The following is a 9,599-nucleotide window of genomic DNA, read 5'->3' as shown; positions in this document are numbered from 1 at the left end:
GATTTTCGAGACAGGGTTTCTCTGTGGTTTTGGAGCCTGTCCTGGAACTAGCTCTTGTAGACCAGGCTGGTTTCGAACTCACAGAGATCCGCCTGCCTCTGCCTCCCAAGTGCTGGGATTAAAGGCGTGCGCCACCACCGCCCAGCACGATACAGTATTCTTAGAGTGAGCCCCAGGACAGCTGCTCCGGGGGACCCAAAAATGAGACCCTTAGTCAAATGTGGTGCATACCGACTTCCCCCCTTAGGGGTTTCTCAGAGCTTTCAATATGCCAGAAGGCTCTGAAAGTTTTCAGTAAGGTGTTAGAGCATAAACTTCCTGCCACCCTCCTTGACCACATACTCCTTTCTGTTTATTTTCATAACTGATAAGTCAGTATTCTCTGGAGCATTCTGGCACGTGAAGTCAACTGTGTGTCTCCAACTCCATGTTCTCTTCTTATTTCACATGCCCTCCTGCTAATTTTTTTTGTGGTTTTTTGAGACAGGGTTTCTCTGTGGTTTTGGAGCCTGTCCTGGAACTAGCTCTTGTAGACTAGGCTGGTCTCGAACTCACAGAGATCCGCCTGCATCTGCCTCCCGAGTGCTGGGATTAAAGGCGTGCGCCACCACCGCCCAGCTCCTCCTGCTAGGATTTGAAGCTAGGGGAAGTGATTGAGACATATTTGTGTGATATAGGGGAGTGAGGAAGGAAGTATGGCTCCTGTCACAAAGGAAGGCATAGTTGGATGGGTTTCCTAGTGAGGTGTCTATTGCTGTGGTAAACATTGTGACCAAGAACAACTTGGGAAGACAGGAGTTTATTGGGTTTACGTAGCCCATGTCACAGTCCATTGAGGAAAGTCAAGGCAGGACCTTAAGGTAGGGTCCTGGAGATAAGGGATGAAGCAGAGACCTTGGAGGAGTGTTGCTTACTGGATTGCTCCTCATAGCCTGTTCATGTTGTTTTCTTATTAAACTGAGGACCACCTGTTCAGGAGTGGCACTGCTCAGAGTGAGCTGGGCCCTCCCCCATTAGTCATCAATCAAGAAAATGCCCCACAGACGTGCCTATGGGAGAGCCTGATGGGAGACATCTTCTAGGTTAAAGTTCTCCACTCCCCGATGAGCCCAGCTGGTGTCAAGCTGCCCAAAAGTATCTATCTCAAAGGAACAATAGGGATGTTTAGAAAACCTTAACCTGGGATTTCACACCATACTGTTCAGTCTTGGGGAACCATTTTCTAGGTGACTCAGTTTTCATAGTTTATATTAATATTTTTAAGATAACTGCAACACTATTCCTCCACTAAAACATAGCCCTTGTTTTATGTATGCTGTGCCCCAGGCATAGTACTAAGTATTTAATATGCATTTTCTTTCTATATTTTGTAAGATAGGGATTATCACTATGACCATTTTCCAGGTTATAAAAAGAGAAAGGATATACTATTGGGTACAAAGTTGCATAGCTAATGAAGAATGGCTTATCTAACATCAATAGCTCAAGTATTGAGCTATAGACAATATATTATGCATAATATATTATAGTATAATATATATGTTGATGTGGGAGTGATTTCTTATTAATAAAGAAACTGCCTAGGCCCATTTCATAGGCCAACCCTTAGGTAGGTGGAGAAAACAGAACAGGATGCTGGGAGAAAGAAGCTGAGTCAGTGAGTCGCCATGGTTCCCCCACTCCAGGCAGATGCAGGTTAAGATCATTCCTGGTAAGCCGGCTCGTGGACTACACAGAATAATAGAAATGGGTTAGATCAATATGTAAGAGCTAGCCAATAAGAGGCTGGAACTAATGGGTCAGGCAGTGATTAAAAGAATACAGTTTCCGTGTAATTATTTCGGGGCATAAGCTAAGCTAGCCATGTGGGCGGCAGGGTGCTGGGGACGCAGCCCCGCCACTCCTACATCAACAATATGTGTGTGTGTGCATATGACCATACTGAGGAATTGAACAGAAAGCCTTACAAGGGCTCTCCCCTTGAGCTCTATCTTCAACCCTCAACTTCATATAATTGTAGATTATATATATATATATATATATATATTCATTTATTAATGTATTAAAATGGCTTGTGTCATGTCTGGTTGTAAGTATGCATCAATAAGCATTCAGATAGGGTCCTTGTAACAATGTCCATCACAGTGGGGGAAACTGGCAGTCACAAAATAAACCGGTGAACACATAAGAACTTCAGACAGGGCCAGGTGCCATAAGGCAAGAAAACATGCTAACAGGAGTGACAGGGAGATGGCGGCGGAGGGTGGCTACTATGATTTGGGCAGTCAGATTGTTCTTGCCAGGGTGGCCGGGAAACAGAGAAGAATTATGATAGGAGACAATGTTAAAGAAGTCAGTTGGCTCCTGGTGATCCTGAGTGAGGTAACCCAGACCCAAAAAGATGAATATGGGATGTACTCACTCATAATTGGTTTCTAGCCATAAATAAGGGTCACGGATTCTACAATGGTGATCCTAAAGAAGCTAAGTAAGAAGGTGAACCAAAGGAAAAACTCATAGTTATCCTCTTGGCTATGGGAAATAGACAAAATTGCCTGGGAGAAAATTGGGATCTTGGGGGTGGTGTGGGAGGGGGGTAAGGGGAGATGGGGAGAGATAAGGCAGAAGGGGAGGATGGGGGGAACTTGGGGAAAAAGGAGGATTGAGATAAAGGAAGGTTGGATAGGGGAGCACGGAAGCACAATTTTTAGTTAAGTGAGCCACCTTAGGGTTGGCAAGAGACTTGAACCTAGAGTGGCTCCCAGGAGCCCAAGCCGAGGTCCCCAGTTGAAGTAGGGTTTTCTAAGGTATTCTACAGCGTTTAGATTTTTATTCTAAGGGCACTGAAAAATTCACCGGATGGTTTACATATTTCAAACTTATTTTTAATTGACTTGTAATTGTACATATTTAGGGGGTTCCAGTGTGTCATTCCAATACACGCATTCAATGTGTAATAGCCTGATCAGGGTAACTGACATATTTATTTTCTCAGACACGACATCTGTTTGTGTTTGAAACATTCAGACTCACCTCTGAGAGCCCTTTTGACATAATCAGTTAATTGGCAAGGACCATTATCCTCGGCCGTGAAAAATTAGTAGTTATTTATTGTACTCAGATGATTTAAAGCAGAGAGGGATAGGTTTCATGCATGAAGGAAAATGATCTGCCCAGAGCTGGCGTGGAAATGGACTGAGTTTGGAGTCCAGGTGAGAGAGGATGGTCACTGATGCCGGCGGCGGGTGAGCCACTGGTAAGAGAGTAGAGTTTGGGTGACCTTTGAAAGGAGAGGTGGCATGTTTTGCTGAATGAGAGGTTGTGTGTACAGTTTGTAACAGAAGCCAAGGATCCTATCCAGGTCTCAGATCTACTCTTCAGAAGGGGCCCTGAACAAAAGCTGCCTGACTGGTGGGGAAATCAGTCATATCGCCTTTAGCTGATATTTACTAAATTTACTAAATAGGTACCTATATACAACAATAAGGAGAAGCAATAAATTCAGATGATTTTTTAAAAGTATGATTCTAAGGTCTTTCTGTGTATTATGCCATTCAATTTTAAAACACTTTATAAAAGTTGATAAAGTTGTTAGTCCTCTTTTTTTATCAGTAAGGGTCAAAGGAATTGAACTGCAATTAAACCAAAGGCTCTGGTTTCACAATCTGTTGTTATCTGACTATACATTAATCTATAATGTTACTATTACATTTAGCTGGGGGCCTGGCAGGACCACACCCGTGAGCAGGAAGGAGCAGGGCTGGAGTGAGGCGCTGGAGGCTCGAGCACACTGATGGAAATTTTTGCTTACCACCTTCCAAATGGAGGCTGATGATGCTTTTTATGTGTGTTAGTCACTCTTAGTTGTGAGCCTGCCTGTGCCTAACCAACCACCACCTCCCAAGTACTCCGTGAATTTCCGGGTTGATCTTGGGTAAACCCTCCCACTCCGGCATCTCCTGAATCAGCAGCAATGCTTAGCAGCTTCCTACTCATGGGCCACGCGTCATTTTCAAAGTTGTCTGGAGTAGTTTATCTCGTCACAATTGTATATAACATAGAAGTCTTTGAAGTTTCTCATTCTAATAAAAATGGCTGTGAGTAAAACCATTTAGGCCTGTCTTACGGAATCCCACGATCTTTGACATTTCTGATGAACGTCTTTATAGAAGAGGTGGAAAGGAAGTGTGGCTGTCTTCAGGGCTACTAGGAATACTAATCCCCTCATCGCGGAATGCACACTTGGCGAAGCATACATGCAAAGGATTTTGAGCGTGGGTTTAAATGGTGGACGCTCCTCTCCCAGCTGAATGGTGCTTATAGTCAAGTTTGATGTAATGAACGGTTATAGTCAAGTTTGATGTAACTCTCTCTGTATATATTTTTAGATTTATTTTATGTGTATGAGTGTTCTGCTTACATGCATGCATGGGTAGCATGTACATGCCTGGTGCCTGTGTAGGTTGGAAGAAGGCACGGAATCTGGAAACTGGAGTTGTAGATGGTCGTAAGGCATCATGTGGGTGCTGGGAACTGAATCCAGGTCCTTGACAAGAACACAAGGGCTCTTAACTGCCCAGCCATCTCTCCTGCCCCAAATTTGACATAATCCTTGCTACTGTATTGCCACTCACTGAATTACCTTCATGTTGTATTGCTTTTTAAGAGGAGTAGTGATGTTTCCTGAGGCCAGCTGGTAGTCACTGCTGTGTGTGGGTGTGTAAAAGAGGCATCTCTCTCACTCTACTCCCTGTGGACTTACGTGATTTCATTGGACACGCCAGAGCAGATTTCAAGGCATTTGGTCACTTGGCACATATGATATTCTCACGGGTTTTACTTAACCAGCTTCCTTTGGCTGGAATTGTAAACAATATTTTTGGGGGAACTGTAAGTTTCCTTTAGTTCTTGTGTATCATTGTGGCCTACAGAACATGCAGAGTGAAATGGAAAATCATAAACAGTGAAATAATATAGAAATATATACTCTTACTAAAGCTGGATAGGAAGATGGACACCAAGTAATGGTTATTTTTATAAAAAAAATTGTTTTATGTCTATAGAATAGTCTGCTGGTGCCTGCAGAAGCCAGAGAGGACATCAGATCCTCCTGGATATGGTTGTGAGCTGTGGGTGTTAGGTGCTGGGAACTGAACGCAGGTCCTCTGGAAGATTTGAAAGAAAAGCCAGTGCATTTTTTTTGAGACAAGGTCTCTCTATGTAGTTTGTCCTAGAGTTCAATGTGTAGACCAGGCTGGTCTCATTGAGATTCTCCTGCCTCTATTGCTCTACCTTCCAGCTGTATGGGATTAATGGTGTGTGCCATATGCCTGGCCAGCAAATGCTCTTACCTACTGAGAGAAACATCTCTCCAGCCCCTGAATAATACAGTGTATGCCTGAGAGTGAGGAAAAAATACTAGCAGGTAACTAAATGAAATCTATTGTTGACATATTTAAATTTACAATTATTCTATGGTAGCCTTAAAATACTTGAATGTTAAACATCTTTATGTTTGTGTGTGTGTGTGTGTGTGTGTGTGTGAACCCGTGAGTGTGGGTGCCTGTGGGCATCAGAAGAGGGTGACAGAGTCCCTGGAGCTGGAGCTACAGGGGGTAGTGGGTGCTGGGACCTGAACTCAGATCTTCTACAAGAGCAGTATATGCTTTTAAATGCTAAGTCATCTCTCCAGTCCCTTAAATGTTATATTTTTAAGTTTTAGTTGGTATTGGAACTTCAATATGTGAATTTACTAAATAGGTACCTATATACAACAATAAGGAGAAGCAATAAATTCAGATGATTTTTTAAAAGTATGATTCTAAGGTCTTTCTGTGTATTATGCCATTCAATTTTAAAACACTTTATAAAAGTTGATAAAGTTGTTAGTCCTCTTTTTTTATCAGTAAGGGTCAAAGGAATTGAACTGCAATTAAACCAAAGGCTCTGGTTTCACAATCTGTTGTTATCTGACTATACATTAATCTATAATGTTACTATTACATTTTTAATAAAAATATATAATCTGTTTTTTTTTTCCACCGATGGTTGAACACTTTCAATGTGACTTGTCCTGTGTTAGGAGACGTCAGGTGGGCGATGGCAAGTAGGGCCCAGGCGTACTCTGAAGCATCCTTGTGTCTGCTGGGGTTCAAAGAGGGTGTAAGTCTGCTCTTTAAGATAGAGGGGAGTAAGACATTGCAGCGGCAGTGAAGAGCAGCAGCAAATGCTAGCAGTGGGAAGGAACTGAATGTCCATAGACATCAGGGAGTAGAGACTGTTCTGACCACAACCCCACAAGATTGGGTCTAACTACAGAAGCCCAGGGTGAGGTCAGCCTCACCGGCTCAACCACTGACAACCAAGGAAACGCTGAAAATGGCTGTTATTGTCACACTGATGCGGGGTTGAAGGACTAAACTAAATAACACATGAAGATGGTTGAAGCTCTAAGTGCTCAGCAAATGCTTCTAGGAGGGGTGGTGGTTGAATACGCAGACCAAACCTGGAGCTCTTGTATTGTGGGTGGCCTGGGGTAAAGGTGAGGGCTTCAGTTTCATAGTGTCTCATTTCTGGAGGTCTTTTACTGTCTTCATCACAACCTCTGAAGCCAGTGGAGTCTCTACCTTCTCCAGAAAGGCTACTTTCTCTCTATTTTACCCTGCTGGAGTCTGGGGATGTTGCCTGGGTGTGGACATGTTAACCACGAAGAGCCAGCTGGGCCTGGAAGCAATTCTCTGTCAGCATCTTTGTCTTCTTTCTTTGCTGTTTTGTTTCCTTTACTACTTCTTTGTTCTTGGATTTTCTTTAACACTTATGATTTATATTGACGGGATGTCATTTAAATACACTTAGAAAATGCAACTGGGGTACAGGGTATAATGGAATGACTTAAAATCCTAGTTGGTCAGTGAGAGAATTTGTTTTCTTGATCAGCTGTGAAGAAAGAGGAGACCAGAAAGGAAGGAGCATTGCATGAGGAGAATGTTCCCACAAGTAGCCAGAGTGATTGATTTTTTTTAAAAAAATAAGGATTCACTATAAATCCCAGGCTGGCCTTGGACTGGCAATTCTCCTACTTCAATCTCTTGGGTGTTGAGTGCTGGGATTACGGGCTTGTGCTGTTGTGCCTGGTTACATGTTTGGTTTTTAAGAGTAGATTAATTAATTGGACAAAGGGCCAATCACTCAATAGAGTGAGAAATCTCTTGTAATCTCCTTCCTTGTCAGCACAGCTATTTCCTACCCACCCACGTGTGTCTTTTTAATAATCTAAAGGGATGTCTGCTCCAAAAGATACAAATTTGAATGAAGGTAAGCAGAGAACGTTATCTCTGGAGTGCCTATCATGTGTCAAGCACATGACTAAGTATTTATTGGGTACTCAGAGCAGTTCTCTGAGAGACTGAACCCTTACCAAATAAAACCAGTTCCAGAGAATCTCTGAGATCCATCTACACGAGCCAGTGAGTAGATCTGAGGTTTTTAACTTGTGATTTTTGATTCCTTTCATGGTCCTCCTTTGTGTCCTTCATACGGTGGAAACACGATACAGCACGTTATTTGTTTTGCTTAGGCGTGCTAGCATATAACACCTTGTCATCCTCCCAACCCCAGCTCCTGATCTATCCCTGGCCGTTCTTCAGCTTTTCTTCCTTTCTGCTCACTAAAATGGTGAGTATTGGGATAATGTTTAAAAACACGAATTTCATAGTTTTCCAAGTGCTAGATCAGAATTCTGTTATTTTGTCTCCCTTGCCACATCCTGAGTGGGAAGCCCCGGAACCCTTCTCATTGGAACTCTTTGCAACCATCACTCCCAAACACTGTCATTTCTAACTCCCTCATCTTCCCTGATGCCAGCTTCTCCGGAGATGCTGAGACTTCTTTGCCCCACGGTGCCGCTGTTAACTAACACACGGGGAGGTGAGGAAGGCGTATGCTTAAAAACACACAGGCCTGACGTGAAGTCACACTTATTGCTTTGGATTAGCCTCTGTCACGCTTACAAACACAACTTTGCTTAACTCTCAGATCCCCAGCTTCACCCAAAGCCGTCACGCTTCGGCAGATGTGATGATTCACACGGTCTCCTTTGAAAAGCTCCCCAAACCGCGTAGCGTTGTGTCCGTGGACTCCTCAAACAAACTCGCCTATGGGCGCTTAAAGAGCCCCACGGGCTTCTTCCACCCAAGTTGTGGTCTGGGGCATGTCAGGAACAACCAAGGGTCCTCCCAAGCACCAGCCTCTCCCTCTAAGAAGCTTTCTATAGAAAACATGGAGGTTTCTTAACCACCGAGTGTTGGGACTCATTGAGTCCTGGCTTTCAGCCGCTCTTCCCTGTCTAGAGAATTCTAATTGAAGTGACTAAAAGCTGTCCTTTGCCTAGAGAATCAGAGGATGGGATTTTTACCTGTTGACCATTGACTGCAGGGTATTTAAGCCTCCATGGTGCTATTAAAGAGGGCCTTTTTGGTACCAGTATGGAAGGTCTGTGTGTCGGTCTGTCTCTGCGTGTGTATTCTCAACCTCCAGCCCCTTGCCCGAAGCTCGCGGGTTCTAGCGCATAGAGCGCAGACGAGGGTCCGCGGTGTGCGGCAACCGAATACAGTGTTGCAGGGTAGTCTTTCTGGTTTCTAAATTAGATTTAATGTGGCTCAGATGTGACTCCCTGGGTGCTCCCTCTAAAGTACACATACTAGTGTGTTCCCCACAGCCAACTATCATGAGCCACCAAAGAGAATGAGTGAAAAGTCTGAATAAATAGCTCACACTAAATAATTTTTAAAAAAATTAAAGAAGTCAAATATAAGAGAAGTTAGTCAGGAGATGTCAGCTACACACAATATTTGTATTGAATTAATTTAATACAAATAATCTTCAAGTCGTTGGTTAGGAGGTTAAAAGGGCTTAAAGAAACCCCTAAGACATCATAAATGTAGTACATGCAGAACATGTTCATTTTAAAAGAAAGAAGGAAAAAATGAAAGCATACAAATTTAGAGAGGGCTTTACCCGGAAGAGTGAAACACCTTTTTGAAGGGGCGTGGCTGGCTAGCTCGTGTAGGGACTGAGAGGAGTAATGGAGCTGGTTCTCTGAGGGTGGAGATAACTGCAGATTGAACTCATGTGCTGCCAGGGCAAGGCTCTGTGCCTGCTGGAGTGAAGCAGAGATCCCGAGGTGATAATCCTGGCACCCTCCGGCATCCGAGTAAGCAGAAAGTGCCCTCCTCTGCAGACCGTGCAGTTTTCCTCTCTTGCCCCCTAGTGGTCAAGTCTAGCAGAGACGCAGGCAGAGGAACAATGGGGGATTCTGGGCTCCAAGACAGGATTCTTGGATATCAGAGGGAGGATGGTGGAGCTGAAAAAAAGTAATTTAACAACAGGTACACAGATCAGTTTACTCTGAAATCTACATATTTCAAGACAGTCATCCTTAAGTATCTGGAATCTCCACACAATGTCATTTACTTCTAGTTTCTCTGTCTCTCTCTTTCTGTTTCTCTCCCTCCCTCCCTCCCTCCTTCACTCCCTCCCTCCTTTCCTCTCTCTCTCTCTCTCTCTCCATCCATCCTCTCTCTCTCTCTCTCTCTCTCTCT

Source organism: Microtus ochrogaster, unplaced genomic scaffold (genome assembly GCF_000317375.1).
Source record: "Microtus ochrogaster isolate Prairie Vole_2 unplaced genomic scaffold, MicOch1.0 UNK31, whole genome shotgun sequence".
Classification (NCBI taxonomy): domain Eukaryota; kingdom Metazoa; phylum Chordata; class Mammalia; order Rodentia; family Cricetidae; genus Microtus; species Microtus ochrogaster.
Note: the sequence above shows the minus strand (reverse complement) of the source record.